The sequence below is a fragment of the Cavia porcellus genome, unplaced genomic scaffold, assembly GCF_034190915.1.
Source record: "Cavia porcellus strain 051 isolate PalLab524CR breed Dunkin Hartley unplaced genomic scaffold, mCavPor4.1 scaffold_32, whole genome shotgun sequence".
NCBI lineage: Eukaryota > Metazoa > Chordata > Mammalia > Rodentia > Caviidae > Cavia > Cavia porcellus.
The window spans coordinates 16,136,572-16,163,004 of NW_026947515.1; the positions used below are offsets into that span (position 1 = coordinate 16,136,572).

General features: G+C 43.4%; 1 long non-coding RNA gene, 1 other non-coding gene and 1 pseudogene across 2 annotated transcripts; all 3 read right to left on the bottom strand.

Annotated features, from left to right (window-relative positions):
• Positions 1–385: 385 nt before the first annotated feature.
• Positions 386–6,601, bottom strand: LOC134474439 (uncharacterized). Its single transcript, XR_010045327.1, has 3 exons — positions 6,423–6,601; positions 5,387–5,734; positions 386–750 (listed from the first exon to the last, which is right to left on the bottom strand). It is a non-coding gene; the product is annotated as an uncharacterized LOC134474439 (long non-coding RNA).
• Positions 6,602–14,911: 8,310 nt separating this feature from the next.
• Trnar-ccg (transfer RNA arginine (anticodon CCG)) lies at positions 14,912–14,984 on the bottom strand. Its single transcript has one exon. It is a non-coding gene; the product is annotated as a tRNA-Arg (tRNA).
• Positions 14,985–17,819: 2,835 nt separating this feature from the next.
• Positions 17,820–18,427, bottom strand: LOC106026766 (small ribosomal subunit protein uS2-like; annotated as a pseudogene).
• Positions 18,428–26,433: the final 8,006 nt, after the last annotated feature.

The window sequence follows — 26,433 nt, forward strand, 5'->3', positions numbered from 1 at the left end:
TCTTGCCTCAGCCTCTGGAGTGATGAGATTATAGGTGTGTGTCACCACACCCAGCTGCCAGGTATTTTATTTTTCTGAATAGGGATTGATTGATTGATTGATAGATAAGGGCCCGATAATCTTTAAATTGCATAGGCCCGGCTTGAACTATCAATTCTGCCCCAGCCACCCAGAGCATTGGGATTAGGGGTTTGTCACCATGCAGGGGCTTCCTGATATTTTTGATAGAACTGTGGGGGGCCAGCGGCAGCTGAAAAGATAACTATGAAATACAAATGACCTGTATTTTGAGAATACGGGGAGAGACACCCCCAATCCCCTGGGGCGTGACATCTCCCCCCCCCCCCCCCCGGGTCGGCAATCTCTCCATGGAACACGTGGAGTGGAGGCATATAAGTAGCCTAGGATTGGGGGTGGAACCTAAGGGGCATTAGTGATGCACGGGTATCTCATTGGCACTGGTTTGGCACCATAGCTAAATTCCTAGGGGTGGGGGAGATGGAGCTCCTTGGTTCCGTCTGAGGCTTTACCAGCTACAGTGTCCTGTCTGGGCCAAAACTCTTTCATATCCTATCTTATGATTATTATTATGAAAAGGGGTGAAGATTTCTTTCTTTACTGATTCCTGCTGGCAGGGGGCGCTGTACTAGAGTCTAGGGGAATGATGGGATGACGGTTGATGCCCAGGTAGACGCTGGTGCCAGGTGTTTTGGGCAGGACAACTTCACTGGTGAATTCACGTACATTAGACTGGAAAAACAAAGAGACAAGATGTTATGAGGAGACATGGCACTGTCATATTTAAGGACCCAGGTGAGGTAGAGGGAAAGGTGCCTTTGATTTAGACCTGTTATTTTATCAGGATGACATTGAGGTAGGATCATTATCAAGGTGAGGTAGAATTCTGAAAAATAAGTGTGAGGTTAGAAGGAGTGAAATTATGAGAGGTGATTACTCCCCCATCTGAAAGGGTGAAAGTTAAGAGGATAGGTGTGTAAAACTTGCCTCTGGGGGACTGGGGATTTAGCTCAGCAGCATAAGCACCTGCCTTGCAAGCAGGCAGTCGTGAGTTTGATCCCTGGTACCGGTAAAAAGGGAAAACACACACACACACAAAAAAAAACAACTTGTCTCTGGTCCAGGAGTTGAACTGGAAAAAATAGGGGGAGCAGGGAAGGCAGTGGCTGTACCAGTATAGGGAAGGTAAGGGCTTAGGCTTTCAGGGATGTCACGCTTAACCAGACAGCTGAGGGTAGAAAGAACTATGACAGTCATCGCATAGAACATTATGAAGATTATCTTATGCATGATGTGGGAGTCTTTGGGAAAGACTGTCAAGAGTCCTGCTGTAGAAATGATCATTAATAGAACGTAAGAAATTAGGAACCAAAGTGGACAACAAAACATGACTTAGCCTGTGAACTGTGGCTGCGAGGCCTTCGTGAAATGGAGACGGGTGGGCGACAGAAGATGAGATGACCACTCAGAATGATCAGATTTAGGGCTGGGAGGGCACCGCTTAGCCTGAGTGATGTGAAACCAGGATGGCAGTCTAGCAACTTTGATCACTGTTGAGGTTGCCAAGAATATAAGGTATGGGTCGCTGTAACCTGGTTGTAGTCCTTGGAATGATTTGCTGTAACAGGATTTTAGTAAGTATGTCAGCAGTCTCCCTGGTTGTGTGAAAGGCTTTTATGTATCCTGAAAAAGTATAAACAAAGTGAGAAGACAAAATTTATCTGCCAGTCTTGACCAGGGTTGCCTGAGAAATTGGTGAACAAGAAAGGAAGGAGGTAGTCTAATATCATGGAGGAGAGGTTTACTAGCAATAACAGGTGTAAGCTGTTGAGACCTCAGTGTCTGTGTCAACCTGTATAAACACAAGGGAATAAAAAGCATTTTTAAGGTTTAGGACTGCAGAGTGAGTGGTGGAGGGAAGATTTGGCACCACTGGGTGGATTGGGGAGAAGCAGTCTGGAACCTCAACAAAACAGAAATGGCATAGGTTGACTTCCAGGATAGATAACAGCAGCTACGGAGGCTCTCTGAGATAGCCAGCATAGAATCCAGGAACGGTGCAGGGTGAGGAGTCCTAAGCAAGGGGAGATATACCCTGCCAACCCAGAAACCAACTAAGCTGAGAGAAACCAACTGGAAATGCAGTCCCAGTACTATGACTGGAACAGATAAAATCTCAGCACTGAAGCTGGAACCTGCACCTCTAGAAACCACGATTTGAATTTCCTGCCGCTGCTGCTGCATCTGAATTGGCACAGTAGGGACAGAGGCGCAAAAGCTCTGAGAGTGGGGAATTGGTGAACCGAGTTGAAAGCCAGACTAGAGGGGAGCCCTGCATCGACCTGCGGTGAGTGAGAGAAACGGGGACCCTTCCATAGACTAGGAGGCTCCAACAGAGGACATTCTGGGAGGGGCAGACTTGCCAGAACAGGATGCTACAGTGACTTTAGTCACATATTCCCCTCTCAAGCGGGATTGGTGGGGAGCACTTGGCCTGGGTGACAGCGCAGACTAAGACCCAGTAGGTTAGCCCAAACCAGGTGCCAGCACCTGGCGGTGCACCCTAGCAGTGAAGCCTTCGGTAGGTTGACCTGGAGGGGCGGGCCCAGCAGAGGCTGCCCAGGTCTGTGTCTCCCTAGTACACTGCAGTGGGCGGGAACACCTAGCCAGCATATTCAAAGAAACTGTAACCGACAAAGAAAGAAACTGGGCCTCCTATATATGCTTGTATGGAAGGAACAAAAAGTATGGGAAAAGGGAGCAACAAGAAAGGGTCCTCGGTCCCCAATCCTGAGAACACTGATCCAGGAAAGGGAAATGCAAAGGAGGACAGAAAACATGCAGTATCAGGCATGGCACCAATAGACATAAAGCGATATCTCCAGAGCCTCATAAACGAGTTCAAAAGAGAAGTATTTAATGAAGTAAGGCAAGATATAAGTAGAATAGTTAGAGAAATGCTAAGCACCACCCAAGAAAAAACAGATGGTAGAATGGCAGACAAAAAGGGGAGAATTGTTTGATGGAGAAAACATAGAATACATGAAGCAGGTTCAAAGAGATTACCAGGAAACTAAAAACTCTATCCAAAGCTGGCATAACAGCTTGAAAGAAACTAAGGACAGATTAGCTGAACTGGGGGACAGATTTGTAAAGTGGGAGCATGAAATGAGAAACTTCTTAAAAATAACAAGGAAACAAGCAGTAACAATACAAACACTAGAAGATGATAATAGGATCTATAACTTAAGAATTAGGAACATAAAAGAAGTAGGGACACAAACAAATGGACTACAAAAGCTATTCACAGAAATAATCCAAGACAATTTCTCTAATTTAGCAAAAAGTAAAGATACTCAGATATATGAGGCATACAGGACCCCAGACACCTACAACCCAAACAGAGCTACACCCAGGCATATAATAATCAAAATTCCAGAAATCCAATATAAGATCAGAATATTAAAAGCCATCAGAGACAAGAAATGGATCACTTACAAGGGAACACCCATCAGAATTACAGCAGACTTCTCAGCACAAACCATCAAATCACGAAAAGCGTGGGAGGAAATAATTCAAGCTTTGAAAGATAATAACCTCCAGTCAAGATTGATATATCCTGCACAACTGTCCCTAGAAATTGATGGAAAAACAAGGTGCTTCCAGGATAAAGAGGAACTAGGGGAATTTGCAACCACCAACTCAACTCTACAGAGAATACTGCAGAATATTCTAAAAAAAAATACCAAGATTCCAGAAACAGTGGCAGAAAGGCCACAATGAATGGAGCAGAAAGAGAAATGAAGAAGACAAACTGACAACTAATGACAGAAAAAGAGCTCAACAGAAATGAGGCAGAGAAGGTTAGATGGTAGGAACAGCTATTTTGGAAAAAACAAGACATTATAATAGCTAGTGCTGATTTAATATCCTCTTGTTTTGAAGTTCCATCAAGTTGGTCTTCTGTCTCCATAGGTCTTAACATGCTGTATCCTATTGGATTTTATTATATGTGATAATATAAACAAAAATATAAACAAAAACTTTTATAGACAAGGAGATTATACAGAAACCATTGTTCATTTTCTGTTAGTTGATTCTAAATACCCTGTAATACTGTCATTCTCTTGAATGGTTTCACATTGTCTTGATATGTTTGATGCTACAGTACACGAAGTTATACTCAAAGATTTCAAGGAAAGAGACATTATGGTAACTACTTTTATGTCAAGATATCTTGTGTTAAAATACTATTTTACTTAAATGGTTATGTTTTGACCTGCGCTGTTTTGTTGTTATCCCCTCTTTTATCTCTCTTTTTTTTTGTCGTTTTCATTTTTATCGGTACCAGGGATCAAACTCACGACTGCCTGCTTGTAAGGCAGGTGCTTATGCTGCTGAGCTAAATCCCCAGCCCCTATTTTTATCTTTTTAATAAGGGAAAAATAAATTAAAAATAGCAGGATGTATTATAGTAACCCACTTTGATTTCCTATTAACTTGATTTGAAACCCTGTATTGCTCTCACCATCTTGTTTTGACTGATTTTCCTCTATTCTGTTTTGCTTGATAGTACCAAGTTCCAAAGTATAGGCAACAACTGTGAAGACAGTAAGATTCATTATGACGCCCATTCTGGTTTGACTATAATCTTCTTTTGAAGTCCTGCAATGTCTCCAAATGTTTTGGTTTTATTGGTTTTGTTCTTTACCCTTTTGTTCAATTTTATTATAACTGATGATATAGACAATTCTTTTTAAGATAACAAGAGGCATTATGGTAACCATTGTTGATCACCTTGTATTTTGTTTTTACATTATGTATTATGTCCATTCTTTTGATTTGACTGACTCTGTTTTTTTATGTCACATTTGGTTTTACTCTCTTCAAGAACAGTAATAAGAACTGTGAGAGTAATAAAATCCAAAATGTGTAATTGTTATTGTAAAAAAGAGAGGAAAAGAAAGTTCTCTAAAGGATACAACTGTGTCTATATTTAAGTGTATAAGATAGATAACCATATTACTGAGTTTTGTTGGATCATTGAACAGAACTGTTTGCAGTCTCACTGTTTGAATGTCCACTTTATATGCTTTAATTTTGTAACTTGAACAACTATTTCTAAGATGACAATATGTAATCTATCAACTAGTGATTTCCTACCATTTATTTTTTATGAAATTCTGTATAACTTGTACCCTTTTTCTGTTTTTTTTTTTGTTTTTCTCCTTAAATAAAATTTTTTTTTAAATGGCATAGGTTGACCTTTAATACCCCCTAGAGATTGAAGACTTAATATAGCAGCCTGAAAACTCAGGAAGAACCCTACACATGGCCTCTATGTCCACAAGTATAGAGAATGTCTTACCTGAGATTTTAGTGGGACTTGGACTCTGAGACGGACATCCATAAGGTGGCTGTTGTTGGCCCTGAGCCCCGTCAGTCTTCAGCAACAAGTCCAAACACATCTGTCAGTGATGAATCTGGCAGTGTTGGCATTTCCTGTGAGGGCTGGAATTTAGGATGGCTTATCCACTCTCTGGTGGCTAGGACAGTCCAGTAGCCCTGGGGTAAGGTCTCAAAGGAACGCTGGGATGGGGCACTCTCTTGCCCAATGTCTTCTGCTGCATTTGAGCATGGTCCATGGAGGGGGGGCCAGGCAGTTCCACCTTGTATCGGTTTACCTGTCTCAGAACTCCAAGTGTCACTGTTATCTCTGTTGTTGAAAACATGAAAAACCATAGTAAGGTCTCTATGAGGTTTGAAGGTCAAGTTTTGCCTTTTTGTTTGGGATCTGGACTACAGGAGAAGGTATCTGTAGAATTAAGTTAGTATGCAGGAGTCAAATATAATCAACAGGATATTTATATATTAGTAATGACTTCCCATAAAGAGGACAGGTTCAGAGAATTTTAGGAACGGACATGTTATTTATGTCATATATATGAGTATCTCTTTATTTTATTAAAATGTCTAATGCCAGGGCTGGAGGTTTAGCTCAGCAGCATAAACACCTGCCTTTAAGCAGGCAGTCATGAGTTCAATCCCCAGTACTGATAAAAAGGAAAAAGACAAAAAAAAAAGTCTAATGCCATCTGATTTTTAGAGGATGGCCTGCTTAATTAATTTTTACCTTTTTATTTAGGAGAGAAATCAGCTACGGTGTTATTGAATATAGTTAATTATGGCTTGGTGGAGGGCTGAGCCAGGGCAGGCAGATAGGCTGGGAAAAGGTTTAAGTTTGGCTTCTGCCGCAGTGTCAGTTTGCTGTTTTGCATATATCATACAACCCTTGTCTTGGAAAAGAGCTAGTGGTTCCCAGCAAAAGGAATTTATAATTATTTTTAATTTTAGTTATTAAACAGGAGATCAGTGACAATACAGCAAAAGGAATTCATAAATACCTCCTTATTTTAGTTGTTAAACAGGAGATTACTGAAGGCTTTAATTGATAAACAAGGCAGGTAAAATTACCAGGTGGCCACTTCTCGGTTTATCAGCCAAAGTCTTGTCTATTGTCGGCTTATTTAACCTTGATTAAATGGTTTGAGAATGTGAAAAAAAAAACAGCATCTCCCCTGAGCTGTTGTTTATCAGTGTTTGTGGTCCGGCGCCGGCAGAGCATGTGCCGTGTGGGGCGGGGCACGCAGAGTGAGGGTGGGGCGAGTGCTGGGACCGGCACACAGGGCAGGCTGGGCTGCCCTCAGAAACACACTCAAGGCAGAGGCGGTACCGGGGGTGGCATGGCGGCACATAGCACATGGCGGGAGGGCCTGCGCGTATCTCTCAACACTGTTTGGGCTGGGGATTTAGCTCAGCAGGATTTAGCAGGCAGTCGTGAGTTCAATCCCCGGTACCGATAAAAAACGAAAAAGACAAAACAAAAAGAGAGGGGGAACACTGGGTGTACCTCCCATCTCGGCGGGGAATGGGTTGGCACATGGCGGAGTGAGGAAACAAAGGGACGCTGGTGGGGAAAGGACACACGTTCCCCAAACAAAGGCTTAAAGATAGAGAGTTTTGCAAACTTGTTGTTGACAATGTTATATCCAAAAGATGAGAAGTATAAAACAAAAGAGGCCTTTATTCTGAGAACGCTGAGAGAGAAAACCAAAACACCCCCAACCGCTGGAGTCTGGCTTTCTCTCTCATGGACACGTGGCGTGGCGGGGTATATAAGTAGCCTCGGTTTGGGGTGGAACCTAAGAGGGCATTAGGGATGCATGGGTAGCCCATTGGTCTTTGTTTGGCACCATAGGTAAATTCCTAGGGGCGGGGAAGATGGAGTCACAGGTAAATTCCTAGGGGTGGGGGACATAGGAGCTCCTTGGTTCTGCCTCTAAGGCTTCACCAGCTACAGTGTCCTGTCTGGGCCAAAACTCTTTCAGTCATCAGTGTGATAAGCCATAGATAGGTATGGTTTTTTTGGGGGGATAGGAAGTGGTCCCCAGGATAAAATCTGGGGGGCAGTGGCATAAGCACCTGCCTTGCAAGCAGGCAGTCATGAGTTTGATCCCCAGTACCAATAGAAAGGAAAAAGACCAAAAAAAATAAAATAAAATAAAATAAAAGATAAAATCTGGTGTGGGGTCTAGCCCACAGAGTTATAGCCAGATGAGGCAACAGACCGGGGTCTACTAAGTGTAAGTCGTCTCTTTTTATTCTAGACTGATCAATATCATATGGTTCCAAAGCTCTTAATAATTGGCCTTCACCTATATATATGAGTGGATTTCACGTGGGTTTAGTAATAGCTCTGCCCTTGAGAACTTACTTAAAAAGCTCAGAAGTACATGAGAGTCTTTCAGTGCGGACACAGGCTGGCCCAGGAAGACTCTGCCTTGGGCTATCTAAGGACGTGAGAGAGTCACTCAAACCCACGGAAAGGGGGAGAAAACCTGCCTGGGGCCTGGCCGGGGGGTTGCTCACCTGTGGTAAATTGGGTCGGTGTTGTTTGCAAATCGGCAGTGACAAGTTTACTGCTCCCGAGTGTAGAAGTGAGGAATTAATGCAGGATGCAGTCCGGTCCTGGTCCTGAACGGCAGGAGAGTCAAACTGGGTAAGCCCCAGGAGTCTCTCGTCTGCCGATCCCGGTCAGGGAACCATATGATAGAACTTTGGGGAACTGGTGGCAGAGAAAAAGATAAGAAGTATGAAATATAAATGATCTTTATTTTGAGAATATGGGGAGAGACACCCCCAATCCCCTGGGGCGTGGCATCTCCCCCCGGGGTTGGCGATCTCTCCGTGGAACACGTGGAGTGGAGGCATATAAGTAGCCTAGGTTTGGGGGTGGAACCTAAGGGGGGCATTAGTGATGCACAGGTATCTCATTGGCACTGGTCTGGTGCATAGGTAAATCCTAGGGGTGGGGGAGATGGAGCGCCTTGGTTCCGTCTGAGGCTTTACCAGCTACAGTGTCCTGTCTGGGCCAAAACTCTTTCAATTTTAAAGCTGGAACCTGGTAAATTTATTTTTTTATTGTTAAATTAAATTTAGGTATAAAAATGATCACATTCATTACAAGGAATTTGTACCTGTACATGATGGATGCCGATTCTTTCTTCCCTTCCCCTCCACTCCTTTCAACCCTTCTCCTCCCCTCTTCATTTACAAAAGCTTCATTTCCATGTTCCCTTCCTTCCTCTGCCACTCCCCCTCCCTGGTTCCCATCCACTTGAACATTTTCTTCCTGTTTCACAGTATCTATTGTACATTTTGATCCCTATTTACACTTTTGTTTTCTCACACCACAGAAACTGTGGTATTTACACATGCATGTCTGATTTATTTCACTTAAGAGTATGTAAACCTGGTAAATTTTAAAGTGTAATTTTCAATATTAACATTATTCTATCTTAATATACATTCTGGTGTACTTTGTGACGGTCTTAAATGAGTTTTGGAAAGTTGGGCTAAGACAAAGATAATAAAAACTTATCCATGTGTTTAAAAACTAAAATTTAGAGCCGAGTGTGGTGGCTCACAGCACTCGGGAGGCTGAGGCAGGAGGATCTTTGCGAGTTCCAGACCAGCCTGGGCTACAAAGCAAACTCAAGGTCAGCCTGAACTGCATATCGACACCCTGTCTCAAAAAGACCAAAAAAAAGGGGGGGGCTGGGGATTTAGCTCAGCAGCATAAACACCTGCCTTGCAAGCAGGCAGTCGTGAGTTCGATCCCTGGTACCGGTAAAAATGAAAAAGACAAAAAAAAATTTTTTTAACTAAAATTTGGGCAGCCAATGTGGGGCCCTTCCTTTCTCTTAAAGTTAGTACCACTCCCCATTTCCTAATCCTCAATGAATTTTCCTACTCTTAAAAAATAAAATAAAAACTAAAATTTGGCCAGATATGGTACTGCATACCTGTATCTTAGTGCTTGAGAGGCTGAGGCAGGAGGATTGCCCCTAGTTGGAGACTAGCCTGGGTCATATAGTGAGTCTGAGGTCAGGCTGGGCTACATAGTAATCCCTGTTTCAAAAAAACAAAAACAAACCAAAAATCCAAACCAAAATTCTGGCTGGCATGGGGGCACTTACCTGTAATCACAGCGCTCGGTAGGCTAAGGCAGAAGGATCTCTGTGAGTTTAAGGTCAGTCTGAATTGCGTAGTGAGACCTGTCTCAACTCACTAAGTAAATACACAAGTAACTAAAATCCCAAAATGATCAAGTACAAAAATAAGCCAAAGCAATGTGAACAGCTGTGATCCCAACACTCGGGAGGCTGAGGCAGGAAGATCATTGAAAGTCTGAGGCTAGTCTAGACTATGGAGTGAGTTTGAGGAAGCCAGAACTACATTCCTAAACCCTGTCTCATTAAAAAAAAAAAAAAAAAAGCCAGGCGTGGTGGCTTATGCCTGTAATCCCAGCACTTGGGAGGCTGAGGCAGGAGGATTGTTGCAAGTTTGAGATCAGCCTAAGCTACAAAGTGAGCTCAAGGCCAGCCTGAACTACCTAGGGAGACCCTGTCTCAAAAAAGACAAAAAAAAAAAAAAAAAAACAAGGCTGTATTATCAGCCATGGCAGCACAGGCCTATGGTCTCACTGCTGGGGAGGCTGAGACAAGAGGATTGTACATTCCAGGACAGTTGGGACTACATAGTGAGACCCTGCCTCTCAATAAAGCAAATCAGGGGCTAGGGATTTAGCTCAGCGACATAAGCGCCTGCCTTGCTAGTGTGTGGTCATTACTTCAATCCCCGGTACCGATAAAAAAATAAAAATAAAAATAAAGCAAATCAAAACAAACAATAAGGAGTCAAGGACCATGTGTCACCGGAAAGATGTGCTGATTAGGGAACAAGGAATTAGTCACCACCATGAACCGTGCCCTGTTTCTTGAGCTGCATTCTGGCTACACATGTGTGTTCCATTTGTGAACACGCTGATTGAACTGCATACTCATGTCACTTTTTTTTGTATGTATGTGACATATTGATAGTCATTTAAAATTTTTACTGATTTGTGCATTCATGGTCCTGGGGACTGACCCCAGGGTCTTTGCACGAGCCTTTTCTTTTTAATCTTTCATTTTGAGCCAGGGTCTTGCTAAGTCACTAAGTTAGTTGCTCAGGCTGGGCTTGAACTTTTGATCCTTCTGCTGCAACCTTGGAAAATGCTAGGATTATAAGGATGAGCTGCCATGTCCAGTAGAGTTATTTTTTAAACTCATGAGACCAGCCTGTCAGGGCCAAGGTTTCTGGCCTGATTGCCTGCCCAGAAAGCATGAGTTCATGAGTTCAATCCTCAGTACCAAAAAAGTCAATATTAACAAATTGTATTCACTAGTATTACATGACTATAAATCCAATTATTTGTAGAAATCTCTTTCCCCTATGGGGAAACTATATTATACCTAAACTCAAAGATAGAATCCTTAGGAAATAGAAGAATATGGATAATGTAGTTATTGGAAGTGTTTGAATAAAATTCTTTCATTTAAATTCAGGCAGATAGCCAGGAGTAGTGGTCCATGCCTGTAATCTCAGCACTCAGGAGGCTGAGCCAGGAGGATTGTTGCAAGTTAGAGACCAGCCTGGGCTACAAAGTGAGCTCAAGGCCAGCCTGAATTGCATAGTGGGACCCTGTCTCAAAAAAAGACAAAAAAAAAAAAAAAAAAAAAAAAAAGAAAGAAAAAAAGAAAGCAGGGGCCATGGAGGCTGCGCGGGGTATTTTCTGGTGGCGCAGCTGTGACAGGGCCATGTGCTCCCTGCGCACCAGGCCGCCAGGCAGCAGCATCTTCATCTTGGTGCTGTGGGCATTTGGGGCTGCAGCGTTTCCTGTTGTGGAGGTGGGAGGCCCCAGGTGTTGTCAGATTCTTTGTTTGTTTGTTTTGCTGTGGAGACAGGAGGGTCTCTCCGCAGTTCAGGCTGGCCTTGAACTCGCCGTGATGTGCGCCACTGTGCCAGGCCTGTCTTGCCAGATGGTCAGCGTCACCCTCACCCTCTGATTGCAGATGCCAGTGGTGTCCCCTCTTCCCGGTGCTGCCAATTATAAAAGTGTCCAAACATGACCAAATGTCCCCTGGGAAAGCAAAACGGGCCTACTTAAAAGCCAGAGGCCTGGGGCCTGGGTACAGCTCACAGGCACAAGCTGGTCCTGTTGATTCCTGGTACAAAAAAAAGGAAAAAAGAAAAAGAAAACACCCAAAGAAAGCAAAACTATCAGGATATCTATGGGTATATATGGGTAACTCACCTCAACCATAGCAATGCATTTTAAAATATTCAAACTGAAGCCCAGATGTGGTTGTATACACCCCATAATCTCGCCATTTGAGAGGCTGGGGCAGAAGGACTGCAAATTCGAGGCCAGTCTGAACCACTAGTGAGTTCAGGGCCAGCCTGATATACATACCAACACCTTATCTTGGGAAAAAAACACTTAAATAGCTGGATTTGGTGGTGCACGCCTGTAAACCCAGCAGTTTTGGGAGGATGAGGCAGGAGGATTGCTGTGAATTTGAGACCAGCATCAGCTATATTTCAAATTGGTTTTAAAAGAGTGGTCTACCAGAGCGGAGCCATCTCGATCCGGCAGCCACTGAGCTTCTTGCTTTTGGGGTCACTTTTGATGTGCTGGTGTCTAGATCTTAGATCTTCTTTTCTGCCTCCTGTGTCTTCTCTCTGGTGGTCACTGAGTTCTGTGATCACTCTGGCAGAGTGTTTGCACCGTGGGTAGTGTGAGGGAACTGGTCCAGGTCGGTGAGGAGCCGCAGGGCACCGAGAAGGAGAGATTTCCAGGAAGGCTGCACCAGTGTGTTTTCAGAAGACATGTTTGGGGGCTGGGGATTTAGCTCAGCCCGCCTTGCAAGCAGGTGGTTGTGAGTTTGATCCCCTGTACCGATAAAGAAAAAAACAAACAAAAAAAAAAAAAAAAAAAGAAAGAAAAGAAAAGAAAGACATGATTGGCTGGGGTGTGGCTTCATGGGGTGTGGCTTCGTGGCTTGTGATTGCCTAGTACATAAAAGGCTGGTTCAATCCCCAGACTCACAAAAAAAGAAGGAAGGACTGGTTAAGAATTTCAGGTCTGAGTAAGATCAGGACTGCAAGGTGTTTATTAAATTCATTACAAATAGGCAAGAGACAGTGCAGCTCAGATTTTATTTAGTGCTTACTGTATACAGTGACCTAATGTGGTAATCAAGTCCTAAATCTGAGATACCAGAATGAGGCTGGAAATCACACACACACACACACACACACACACACACACACACACACACCCACACCCTAATCCTTTAGATAATGCTTTCTGGCTTAAAAAATCAGCACTACACTCTCAATCTTTTAGTTAAAATTCCCTTTAGCCATTTGATAATTATTTTTACACAGTTATCTTAAAATTCTGGAATTATTTCAGATTTACAAAAATGTTACAAAAATAATGCACAAAATTTCTGAATATCCATAGCTCAGTTTCCCATAACTGACACATCTTACCTCACTATGATCATTTGTCAAGACTAAGAAATCTGTGGGCCGGGGCTAGGGATTTAGCTCTGCAGCATAAGCGCCTGCCTTGCAAGTGCGCAGTTGTGAGTTTGATCCTTGGTACCAGTTAAAAAAAAAAAAAAGAAATCTGTGGGCCATGGCAGGGCACATTTGCAATTTTAGTACTCTTGGTGGCTGAGGCAGGAATATCCTAAATCCTGGCCTGCCTGAGGAACTTAGTGACTTAGGGAGACCCTGTTACCAAAAAATAAATAAATAAATAAATAAAATAAAATAAAATTAAGAGGCTGGGTGTAGCTCAGTGCAAAGGCTTTGTGTTCAATCCCCAGCCTTGGAGTGTGTGTGTGTGTGTTGGGTAAGAAATCAACACTGTACACTAACTAAACTAGTATTACATAGCTTAGTTCTAATAGCTAGTAACTAAAGTCTAGTACTTAGGAAAGTTTTAGTGCTTGACACCAAACATACTGCCTTTGGGTTCTATTAGCTTTTCCACTAGTAGAACCTGTTCTGTTTCATACTCCTCTCCAGGTTACCACACCTTCTTCATGTCCAGAAGCTTTCAAGGAATAGAAACTGACTCAGCCACATTTCTTCTCTACAAGTTTGCAAGAGTTTAAACTCTTCATATCAGTCACTGAACAGGTCTTAACAGTTTGACCTCTGTAGCTCTCACTTTTTTAATTATTTTTTTTAGGCAGGGTCTTGCTTCATAGTCTAGCCTGGCCTTGAACTCACTATATAGTCAAGGCTGGCCTCGAACTCATGGAGATCCTCCTGTCTCAGCCTCTTACATGTGCCACCATGTCTGGCTGTTCTCACTAATTTGAGGTCTCACACACATATGTTCCCACTGCACTACCTAATACTTTGAGTACAGAAGCTATAAATGATGTTTCTAAGTTTGTACTTTGAAACAGCACAGTTACTTTTTTTTGTAAAGGCTCCTCAATACTGGAAATCTGTTGGGTCCTCATACAGCTGCAGGGGTAAGATGGGGAGGAAGTGTTTGAGGGTAGCTGCCTGTGGCAAAATTCAGCATGAAAAGGATCAAGAAAAGGGCTGTGCCTTTGTCCAGTAGCCAGTTTGTGCTTCCAAAGGCTTTTTTCTTTTAAAAATCGCTATAGTCCTGGGTTCATCCCTGGCAATGCAAAAAATGAAATAAATAGAAATACAGAAGTGAAAATAGAACATACTCATTAGTGACATAAATAAGATACAAACATGTAAACACTGTATTGTTCCATTAGTGTGACAAGCCAAAGAAAAAAAACACATATATATGTATGTATATTTATAAAACTAGTTCAGGTAGTTATACTACTGATTTCTCTGAGTTTGCTCAAGAGAAAGATCTGTGCTGGTATTGTTCAGACAAGTGAAGGCAGATGTCTTGTGCTCTGGGTGAATGATTTGGGGTGACAATGCGCAATGTATGCACCACTGCTACCGCCTGATTGACGTGCTTTAAAATTTTGTTGTAATTTTTTTCTTTTTATCTATGAATAAAATGGATTTGAAAAAAAAGTGAAAATAATCAGTACTGAAAAGAATCAGTATAGAGAAACATTATTATAGAGAAAACAAAAATTTCAAATCAGTATTAGTTAAGCAAAGTGATTGCTCATTATTAAATATATACAATTCTTATTGGGCCGGAGTTTTAGCTCAGCGATGTAAGCACCTTTCTGGCAAGAGCAAGGTCATGAGTTCAATCCCTGGTACAAAGAAAAAAAAAAAAAAAAACAAAAAAAAACCCAGTACCAATTCTTATTTGTCAAACTTCAATAAAGCTGAGGAAACGTGATTTAAAATCAGTAAAGAATTCTCTCTCGGGAGAGATATAGCCTTCATTTATTTTTTCAAAAGCTTAGACACATCTTACTATTTTTTTTTTAACGTTACTATTTGGAACACAATTTCAAAAAAAATCACGGTACGACCCAGATGGGACTCGAACCCACAATCCCCAGCTCCGGAGGCTGATGCCTTATCCATTAGGCCACTGGGTCACCACGGGATGCGGCTTCTCACACCGTCTCCTTACGTGATGCCATCATCGCGGCCCCGCCCCCACACTCTAGGGTCTCGCGCAGGGCGGTGTGTGAGTTAGAAGCCACCGCCATCAAAAACTGAATGCGCCTGCGCATTCCTGCGCCGGGTTCCGGCCTGCGGCCCGAACCTCCAGTACGCATGCGCCCCGTCTCTTATTAGCGTCTTAATTGCCAAGTAACAGTGCGCGGTCCCCGGCGCTCCGCGGCCTCGGGGTTGCGTGAGGCGTGCGCGGTCGGCGTTACGGTAGGGCAGGGTGTCTCCCCGGGTCGCCCACGGAGGCTTTCATATGGCTGCACTTGGGCATAGCACGGAACGTTAAGCCACGTTAGGGAACGTTAAGGGAAGTGCAGCCTGCCCTTCCCTCCGCGTTTCAGTAGTCGTGGGCGGGCCCAGACTTCATTTTCCGAGTCCGCGTCTTTCTGGGAGGCACCGGCGGTTTGAGCGCCGCGCAGGTGCCACAGATCCCGGGTCCCTTGCACTCCCCTCCCCTTTTGCATCACTGCCTCCTCGCACCCTTTTATTGTATTTTTCACTCAACAAATATTAATTTGGTAACCTCTTAAGTGCTGGCGACTGTTGGTGGATTCCAACGTTGGGCGGGATGTAGTGTTGGGATGAACGCGTCCCCATGACAGCAGACTTCATTCTGCCCTCACCTAAATCGCTTTCCTCTCCCAGTGCCCGCATTCTCTCCCGGTAAAGGAGAGATGAATGCAAGTTCTCTAAATATAGAATGTTACTTTTCTCTTTTATCCTTAAACTACGTTTTGAATAAAAATGTAGAGTTTCTGATTCCATGCAAATGTAGTTTCTTTATATGCACCATGCATTTATATGCTTGGTGCATATAAAGGTGCTGCTTTTGTTTGTTTGTTTGTTTTGTTTGTCTTTTTGAGACAAGGTCTCGCAGTGCCGTCCCTTTGTATCCTAGGCTGGTCTCGAACTTGCAAAGATCCTCCTGCCTCTGCCTCCTGAGTGCTGGGATTACAGGCGTGAGTCATCACACCCGATTTAAGGTACTGCATTGTGTCCTCGTGCACACCTATAAGCCCAGCACTCAGGAGGCTGAGGCAGGAGGATCACAAATTTGAGGTCAGACTGGGCTACAGAGTTCAAGGCCAGTCTGAACTACATAGTAAGACCTGTCTCAAAAATAAAGTTACATGCATGAAGTGAAGTACAAATGAGTACTTGAGTACTCATCTTTAATATTTGCTTAATTTGACAAACTGAGAAGTATGCATAAGTTTCTTCTACCTCACACCAAAATGCAATAGTTGATTCTTGGAAACGCTTGTGGGATGCTTGAGTTGTAGGCTGAACTATATGTTTACCTGAAAGAATGACTGGTGGACAAACTGTTTAGATGTAGGCATTCTGCAGATATTTTTGAGAAAGTGAACAAAGTGAGCATATCACTAGCAGAAATCACTGACACTATTTTATGGATGATGAAACAACTCAAACTTTCAAGAACCATTTAAAAACTTGAAACTTTGTATCTACTACTATGAGCTTGGCAATTACCAATCACACTTTTTAAAAGATATGAGTTACCAAAGTCAATATGATTTTTTAAATATATAATGCAATAAATCAGCACTTGGAAGATCTGCAAAGCTCACCGTTCAAAATGTTCCAAATGATCAATGCATGTTAGAAAATAATATATGGATAAAAGATGTAAGTGGAGCTGGGTGTGGTGCTACATGCCTGTAACTTAAGCACTTTAAAGAGGCTGATGCAGGAGGAGCAAAAGTTGAAGCCCAGTGCAGGAATTTTATGACTTACTGAGACCTTGTCTCAAAATTTTAAAAGGGCTGGGAATATAGGTCAGTACAAAAGTACTGAGTTCTCAAAAGGCTGTGCGTTCGTTAAAAAACGAAACAAGTCAGGCGTGGTGGCTCATGCCTGTAATCCCAGCACTTGGGAGGCTGAGGTGGGAGGATCGTTGCAAGTTCGAGACCAGCCTGGGCCACAAAGCGAGCTCAAGTCCAACCTGAACTGCATAGTGAGACCCTGTCTCAAAAAAGACAAAAAAAAAAAAAAAGTACTGAGTTACATCTCCAGTCCCATACCCTCCCACCCTCCACACACACAGAAGAGGAAAACTCAGACTAATGGGTTTTTGAGAAAAGGAATGAAAAAAAGGGCGGGGTAAGAAGAACCCTCTCCCCAATCTTCTGTGTGCAGTCAGGTAGGTTTGGAGGAAATCATGCTCTCTGCCCAGGGTGAGTGTAATTTCAGCCAAGAGGTGAAGCTGGCAGCAGTCTTTATCTCAGCTGCCTAAATCATATAGTAATGACCACTGACTATGTTACTGTGTTCACATTTGGATTCTAGTGGTAGACACATTAGCACTCAACCGTGTTTGGGTTTATCCCTCAGGTTTTAAATGTAATTGTTGCTAATCAGTGAAGTTTTCAATGCAAATACATATATACATACACTCATATACACCTATGTATGTATTTTAAATGGTAGCAAAACCTTATTGAAGGTAGAAAAAAATAGGTTTGCAGAGTGAGTTTGGGCCAAGTAGAAGCAGGAAAAGAAGTACGTCTTATAGTGTAAGGTTGGGCCACCAATCAAGAGCAAACTCATGTTTTGTTTTGGGACAGGGTCTCAATTTGTAGAGTAGGCTGGCCTTGAACTTGTGGCAATCCTCCTGCCTCAAGGAGGATAAGGTGCTGGGATTACAGCTGTGTGCCACCTCACCAGGATTATGATTTTTTTGCGTGTGTGGTAGTGGGAATCAAACTCATGACCATGCAGGGACTTATGCCACTAAGCTAAATCCCTGGTGCAGTCAATTTGCCCTGAAATTCCTCCTTGGTCACAGCCTTTTCAGCAGCCTCTTCAGGATCCCTGTAGAAGTAGAGATCATGCCTGGCTTCCCACGGGTGTTCACGGGACGTGGTGCCACGCATGCCACCACATCCAGGGCCAGCATCCACCACACGAGCGAGCGCCTTATTGTTGCACAGGATGGCGATGTCCACCTAGCGCAGAGGACAATCTGCGTGACACGGAGCAGTGGTCTGCAAGTTGACCTAAGAGCCTCGGTGAGGAGTGTGTGGTGGCTCTGGGATCGTAACACCAGAAGATGCGGTTCTCGGCAGGTTGCGTGGATCTGGTTAGCGACGGTCCCGGGAGTGAGACGGCCAGCTACAGGCGTAGCTCAGCAGGATTTTCCACGGCGACCATGGCTTGGGCTGGCAGCAGAAGCTTCTCCTAGGTCTGCTTCAGATTTATGATACAGATCGCATCACTTTTCCTTTTGTAAACATACTGTTCCACCTGGAAATCCAGGTTGGTGCCACCTACGTGTGTTCCTGCAGCAAGAAATGTGAGGACATCCTCCTCCTTCATTTTGCAGGACATCAAGGGCTCTGGACATGGTGAAAGTTTCCCTTTAAGTTACAATGGGACTCAAGAAAAATGGCATATGGGTCCCTCCCTGGGCGGCCAAAAGATGTTTTTGTTTTGTTTTGTTTTTTGTCTTTTTGAGGCAGGGTCTTGCTGTGCCATTCAGATTGTCCTTGAGCTCACTTTGTAGCCTATGCTGGTCTCCAACTCGCAAGGATCCTCCTGCCTCAGCCTCCCGAGTGCTGGGATTACAGGCGAGAGCCACCAGGCCCAGCTTTTTAAGATGTTTGTTTGTTTATTCATTCAGTCACTCAATCATTGAGGCAAAGTCTTGCCCTATGGTTCAGGCTGGCCTTGGACTTGCTGTGTAGCCTAGGCTGGCCTCAAACTCATCAGTCCTCCTGTCTCAGCCTCCAAAGTGCTGGAATTACAGGTGTGCACTCCCATCCCCAGCTCTACAAATCTGAGTAGATTATTTTGGAGCAGTTTAATATTTCCACACAATACTGATATATGTGTGTGTGTATTTTTTTTTTTTTTTTTGAGATGTTATGCCTATATAGGACAGCCTGTGGGACAGTCCAGGATGGCTTCAAACTCCTGGTGATCTACCTGTTTCAGGCTCCCCAGTGCTGAGATCACCATTCTGTGCCATCACACCTAGCTTTTTATGGTTTTAAACAAATGCGAGGGACCATGTAAGCATTATTACAGATTAGCATCACTGCTTTTAAAAATGCCTTATGTTTAACCTGTGCATTCCTCTCTCCTGCTTCCACTGTCCCTGGCATCCAGCAGTTTTTACTGTCTGCATGGTTTTATCTTTTCTAGAATGTCAAGTACCATAGTTGAAATCATACAGCATGATTTCCAGATTGGCTTCTTTGATTTGTCTGTATGTGTTCCTTCATGTCTGTTAGTGTATTGATAGCTCATTTCTTTCTCTTTATGGGAGAGATATTTTTGTTTTGTTTTGGCTTTTTTTTTTTTTTTTTGATACAGAGTCTTGTTATGTAGTTCAGGCTGGCCTCGAACACACAGTGGCCCTCCAGTGTCAGCCTCCCAAGTGCTAGGATTACAGGTGTGTGCCACCATGCCCAGCCCTCGTTGCTTTTTAAAAATAATATTCCTTTTTATGAATTACTGTGGTTTTATCTATTCACCTACTGAATAACATCTTGGCCACTTCCAAATTTTGGCAATTAAGCTGCTATAGACATTTTAGAGCAGGTTTTTAGGTAGACATGAATTTTCAACTCATTTGAGTAACTTCTAAGCATCAGGATTCATTTCTGCTAGTGATGAATGAGATTTCCAAACATAAATAAGGTTTATTATTGTTCCCCATCCTTGTATTCGTCCAAATGCTGTTACTGGGGTTCGGGATTTAGCCATTCAGATGGGTGTGTAATGGTGCCTCTTTGTTCTAATTTGCAGTCTGGTAACTTCTGTGTGGTGGGTTTCTTGATTGGAGCAGTGTTGTATGGGAAGCCAGGACAGTCAAAGTCTTGCAGGAAGTGAACAGGGTTGGGGTTGGCAGCAGGGTGACACGCTGGAAAGTCGTATGGTCTAGCCTAATGGTGCCAAACCTGTGGCATGCAAGTTATTTGTTTTTCTTTTAAGCCAAAGATTTTAATGTAGGAGTTGTTTTTTTGTAAACTAAAACCTCAGTATTCAGGTTAATTGCAGTGTTGGCACTTTCAGATAAATAAGTGGGTTTTGGGTTGCAGTTTGGGTGCTCATCTCTAAAAGGCTCACCATTGCGAGTCTAGCCAGGGCAGTCAGCTGTGTGATTAGGAAGGAAAATGGATCTGAAAATGGATAGTCTGTGAGGTAACTGATGCCAACAAGTGAGCTACATGGGGACGCAGCAGGAGAGGTAGACAGACGAGCAACGTGGTGGCAGGAAAAACCTGCTCAACAGTGGAGCCTTTAAAGTCATCCCAAGAAAGCTACACATGAACTCTTTCCCCAAACCACCTGTAACATCAATCATTCTATCTTGCTTTTCAAAGTCTCTGATTATAGATGATCCTGTTCGTCGTCGTTGTTGTTGTCATTCTAAGATAAGGTTTCACTACTCAGTTCAGGCTGGCCTTGAACTCACTTCATAGCCCAGGCTGGCCTCAAACTTGAAGTCATCCTCCGGCTTCAGCCTCCCAAATGCTAGGATTACAGGCATCCACCACCACATCTGGTCAGATAATCCTTAATTTGATGTGGCTATTTCCTGATAAACCTATCATAAGTTGCAAGTATCATAAGTCCAAAATGCACTTAATAAAACTTACAGAACATCACTGCTTCACCTGGTCTACCTTAAACACTCTTGGAACACTTACTTTAACCTGCAGTTAGGTAAAATCGTCTAGCACAAATCCTATTTCCTAATCTAGTGGTGGGTATCTCACGATACACACAGGAAAGGGCATTTTGAAGACATGTTGGGACGTGCAGATACATACATCATGGAGCACTGTGCTGGTCACAGAGCACCTCATGGACTGTCCATTTTCCTTCCTCATCACACAGCTGACTGGGAGCTGCAGCTTGCCGAGACTGCCCAGCATTGCAGGCATGTCACATAATGCCCATCAGTAGCCAACGTCCTGTAGTTTGGAACACTAATGTCCCCTAAAGGCCCATGTATTAATTAAAGGTCTGGGTCCCAGCCGGTGGCACCATCAAGAGATGGTCAGACCTTACAGGTAGGGCTGTGAGGAAGTTAAATCACTAGGGTTGTGTCCTCTGAAGGGAGCTGTGGGACCCTGCCCCTTCCTCTCTGTTTCTGGCTCCTGGCTACTGAGAAGTTTATTCTGCCATGCACTCCTACCACGATGTGCTGTCTTGCCACAGGACCAAAAGCAAGAGCCAAGTGAGCACAGTCTGAGACTGTGAGCCAGAACAAACCTGTGTCCCTTATAAGCTGATTATCTTAGGTATTTGTTATAATAATGGAGAGCTGACCATACATCTCGAAAAGATCAAAATTCAGATCTCAATTATTTGTACTTAATGCATATTGCTTTTTGCATCAGTGTAAAGCTAAAAAATATATTCTAAGTTAAACCTTTATAACCTGAGGCAGGAGGGAAAGTTTGAGCCCAGCCTAGGCAATTTAACAAAATCTTATTTTAAAGTTAAAAATGAAAAAAAAAAAAAGATCCTGGGGGTTTAATCTCTAGTACAGAATAAAGAATAACCATCTTTCAGTTGTAAGAGGTCCAAAAAAAATCTAAAATTGACTGAAGAAAAAAAAAATCTATCACTCATACAAATGAGTCCAAACAGGATCTAATTTCTGTCTTGATTCAATTCTAGTCTGTAGTATTTTTGCTCTAGTTTCAAACAGGTTCATACCTCTCCATGGCAGGAAATTTACTCCTGACTTTGCATGTATCATCATAATTCCAAATGCAAAGGGAGTGTGTTTTTCTCCTATTAGTCTAAGACTTCACCGGCCTGATTCTTATTAGCTCATCTGGAGTCATAGACTCTGCATGGCCTAAGTACTGTGACCTAAGAAGTATATTCCAGCTAGAATCCATGATGGAAGGCAGAGTCATTCTCACAAAGTCAACATGGGCAGGATTGAGTGAACACTGCTGCACATGGGAAACAGATATTTACTTACTTATCAACAATATCAACCTGCTATGTAGCCACGCTGGTTTGGAATCCAAGATCTCTGTGTCTCAGCCACCTGAGTGCTGGGACTTCAGGCATATACAACTAAATTAAGCAGGAATTACTTGTTAACTGCTTGGTGGGCGATATAAACAATTAATGTCCATTATGCCAACCAGTCAGATGAACTGTTTTTTTCAGTATTTGGGTATCAGATCCCTGTAGAGTCTTCTCTCAGGCTCTATGTACTGCCAGAAAAATGTGTCCTACTAAAAGCGTACTGCTCAAGGTTCTCCTCATCCAAAAGTCTGTTTATTTTCTTCTTCAGAGCCCCATGAGGCCATCAACCTGAAGCAGTTTACTTCAGCTAATGCCAAAGTGTCACAAGAGTTCCTGCCTGACCTCTGCCTTCCTCAAGGAATTGGTCACTGGATGCCCAAGGATCTGGGAATGGCAGTAACTTGGTCACACAACTGCCTCCTGCCTCCTGGGCTGGCCACTCCTCTCCTGCTTCTTGGCTGGGGGTTAGATGACTCCCAATTTACCCTCAGCCTGTCATGTCACATGGTCAGTTGGTGTCCCGCAGTTACTTGAGAGCTGTTTCCCAGAGGGAGTACAGATACTGCCCATCTCCAACATGCTGCTAATCTCTGCCTTTTCCCAAGGATGCAGTTTCCCTGCTTTGGTAGGGGAAGGAGGACAATGGCTTTTGCTTAGCTATGCCTACCATAGAAGCTCCTTGGAGAATAAGGAAGCCAGAATAGGAGGGACCTACCAGGCACTGAGAATGTCCACTCCTAGAGCAAGCTAGTCACCCCGGATCCAACACCAAACGACCCAAGTCCAAAAGCACTTTTATTATTCAACCCCATAAACCCTACCCTGACTGCAGTTGTATTCTGGATCCTCAGATGCTGTCCTCAGAATCAGTAATTAATGTCTCCTTTTCCTGAAAGCACAGTTATCGGGCCTGGGATTTAGCTCAGTGGCACAAGTGCCTGCATGAAAACAGAGTTATCCTGGAAGTGGTTGTGGATCTCTTTAGGAAAAACAAGATTGAGGTCCCCGGGATGCAAACACATTATTATTATAACTGTTCCTTTCTACAGGGAACCTGCACTTCAAGGGCTCTGGTTTTGTGATTTAGCCTGGGTGTGAAAATTGTCCCCCAAGTCCTGTAGAGTAGTATTTATGCTTTTGTGCATTTGGGCCGCTTGAGGATGTTAAATGTGGGTTCTAACTCAGTAGATCTAGGAGAGGCCTTCTAATCTCAACTCTCAACTTCCTATAATCTCCCAGGCTATGATGATACCTGTGGACCACACAATCAAGATTTCTCAATCTAAATGGGAACAGTTCTTTTTGGCAGGGGTTGTCAGTATATAGATATAGGATGTTAAGCAGAACCATTGGCCTCTTATCACTAGATGCCAGAAGCACCCACCTCAAGTTGTCACAACCAAAAATGTCCCCTAAAATGAGCATGGTGGAGCTCACCTGTAGTCTCTTAGGAGGCTGAGGCAGGAGGATTGCTATGAGTTTGAGGCCAGCCTGGGTTACATAGTGATTTCAAGGCCGGCCTGGACTGAACAGTGAGACCTTGTTTCAAACAAAACAAAAGTCCCCCAGGGAACAAAATGACCAATGACAGTGCCAACAGAAGAGTGTCAGCTGAGTTCATGTCAGTTTTCTCATCCCTTCTAAGTGTCTGTCTTTTGCAGCAGCTGCTGCACCCCTAAAGCCTTCTCTCAAGGGGTGATAACTCAGATCATCTGCATTCCATAGCTCACCACCTGTTGTATCAGAATTAGAGGAAATCACTCACCACTCAGTCCCTCTCCAGCCTCTGGACCAAACACTTCAAACTGCCTCTTCTTTCCCCATGAGATGTTGCCAGTTTCTTAATCCCAATATCAATTGTTTGTTTAGTCTGTGGGATTTGGGTTGCTGGCAACAAAAGCCAGCTCTAAGCTGTATTAACTAGACACTTTTTTTGGAGGAGGTACCAGGAATTGAACTCAAGGCCTCATGCTTGCCAGGCAGGCACTGGGCCATTGAGCTATATCCCTAGCCCAAGTAGAGCCATTTGAGCTGCCATAAACCCAATCATCTTTGTGACCTTCCACAATAGGCCTGTAGTGAGGCAGAAACTTCACTGAAGAAGGGTCTGGGGCAGGGAAGCTGCTCACCTTAAGGAAGCCAGGAAGCAGAAATTGCTGAGAGGGAGGGCAAAGGACAAGACACAGTTCCTAAGGTTGTCTCCATGATACACTCCCTTCCCCTAAGCCCAAGTTTCTGTCACCTAATAGCCTTCCAATAATGCCTCAAATTATAAACCCATCAATAAATTAATTCACTTTCTAAAAGCCTCACCTCCAAATACAGTGCATTAGGACTCAAACCTTTAACACGTGAACCTCAGGGAACAGTCCAGATTCAAACTTTAACAGACCCCCAAAATAGAGGAGATGCAGAGAGCCTTCGCAAGCACCTTGGCTTTCTCCTTCTGTGCTTACAGAGAGAGGCCATCTGCAGCCCAAGGGCGAGCTGTCACTGGAGAATGGCCAGGAGCTGGCACCCTGGACTCACCTGTCTGGTCTTTCCAGGACTATAGGAAAATGAATTTTCTTAAGTTTCTTTCACTTAGCATGGGGTATTTTATTGCGGTTTAAGCAAATGATGATAATGTTGTTTTCTGAGATGGAGTCTCACTGTAGCCCACGCTGGCCTTGCACTCACAGTGACTATTCTGCCTTAGCCTCCCAAGTGCTGGGATCTCAGGTGTGTGCCACCAAGCCTGGCTAGGGCCCTACCTTTGGACATCCCACCACCTTTCAACATGGACACAGTGGGGACCAAGCTTTAGCCCAAGAACCTTTAGCAGACACACCCAAACCGCAGCAATCATCAAAGCATTCCCTGTGGGGAGGGAGGGAGTGTACTGATTGCTTTAGGCCTGATAAAGATCTTCTTTTACAAACTCCATCTAAAACTATCCTAGCTAATAGTGGTGGAAGCAGCATCAGGCAGGACAACTATATCCTTCCAAAGCAACTTTCTTTTTCAAGTTTTTTTGAGATGCAAGTACAGAATTGGGGTTTAAAGCACGAATTGTAGCTGGGTTTTAGCTCAGTGGCTCAAGTGCTTGCCTGGTAAGTGTGAGGTCAGGAGTTCCTGGTACCCTCCCCCAAAATACTCAAGTAAAGCAGGAATCATGCGTCAACTGCTTGGGCCTCAGTACTGTCTGCCATTTGTTTGGTGTGTAAGCTTGTGCAAATTGCTTAAGCACTCACAGTTCTTGTGAAATGGAACAGATAATAAGGACACCTCAGAGAGGCGTGACAATTAAATGTATCAGCACTTCCGGGAACACAGAATTCACTATTTGCAAATTTAAAAAAACACCCAACTTGTCAATACAGAGGAAACACACGGGATCATGTAAGTGAGACCCTTTACAGGCATACTCATTGATAAGGTTGACTGTTCTTTAGAACTCTAGATTTTTCTACAGTTTCTTTAATAAAGTTCTAGAATTCACAGTCCTCTATTCAGAACATCGGTTGCTTGCCTACCTCCGCCACTAAACAAAAGGCACAGGCTTCCCAACTGGTTGAATTTGGGTCATGTGCCTGCTCCTGAACCATTCACAATAGTCAAGAGAATGTCCCACAATGATTGGTTTAGGAACAAATTCCTTCTACATTCTTGCATATTAGGGGCTGGGATTATGCTGGTTGCTAATAACAGCAACCTCTATTACTCCTTAGCTGCTGCATTGGAGCAAGGCGGGCTTGAATGCTTGCTGGAGAGGACGAAGTCCACCGTTCGAATTTACTTGTAATAAAAAGTAAACCAATATAATCTTTCTAACGTGTTCCTTTAGAACACAAGAAAACTACAGAAACAAAAATGGCCCAGGATCCTATGCTTATAAATATGCTTAATGAATTCTTAGAACAAGTACATAAAACGTGAACACAGACTGTGCATCAAACGCATGTGACAGTTTCCCCCCTGAATTTTTGTGGTGCGCTTATATAAAAGAATGTTTTTAAGTACCTTCTTGGAGGTGCATTGAGAAATACTTAACGGTAGAGACACGACTTTTGAAACTTAACTCTCAAAAGGTTCAAGAAATAATGTATAAAAATCATATGCATATGCACACAAGCATACACGCTGCACAGTAAGCCCTTTGTTAGCGTGTTTGTAGCTTTTATAGTCTTACCGCGCAATTTTTAAAGAGGAAACTCAAAAATGCAACGTAAGTCAGCTTTACTACTTCTTCCTACAAAGGTCAGAAACCCAAGTCCCTTCTGTGTTCCAGCAGGAAAAGATATGTCAATATCTTTCCATATAAAGCTTTTTCTTTTAATTATGAGTTTGAGTACCATTTTGGGGTTTACG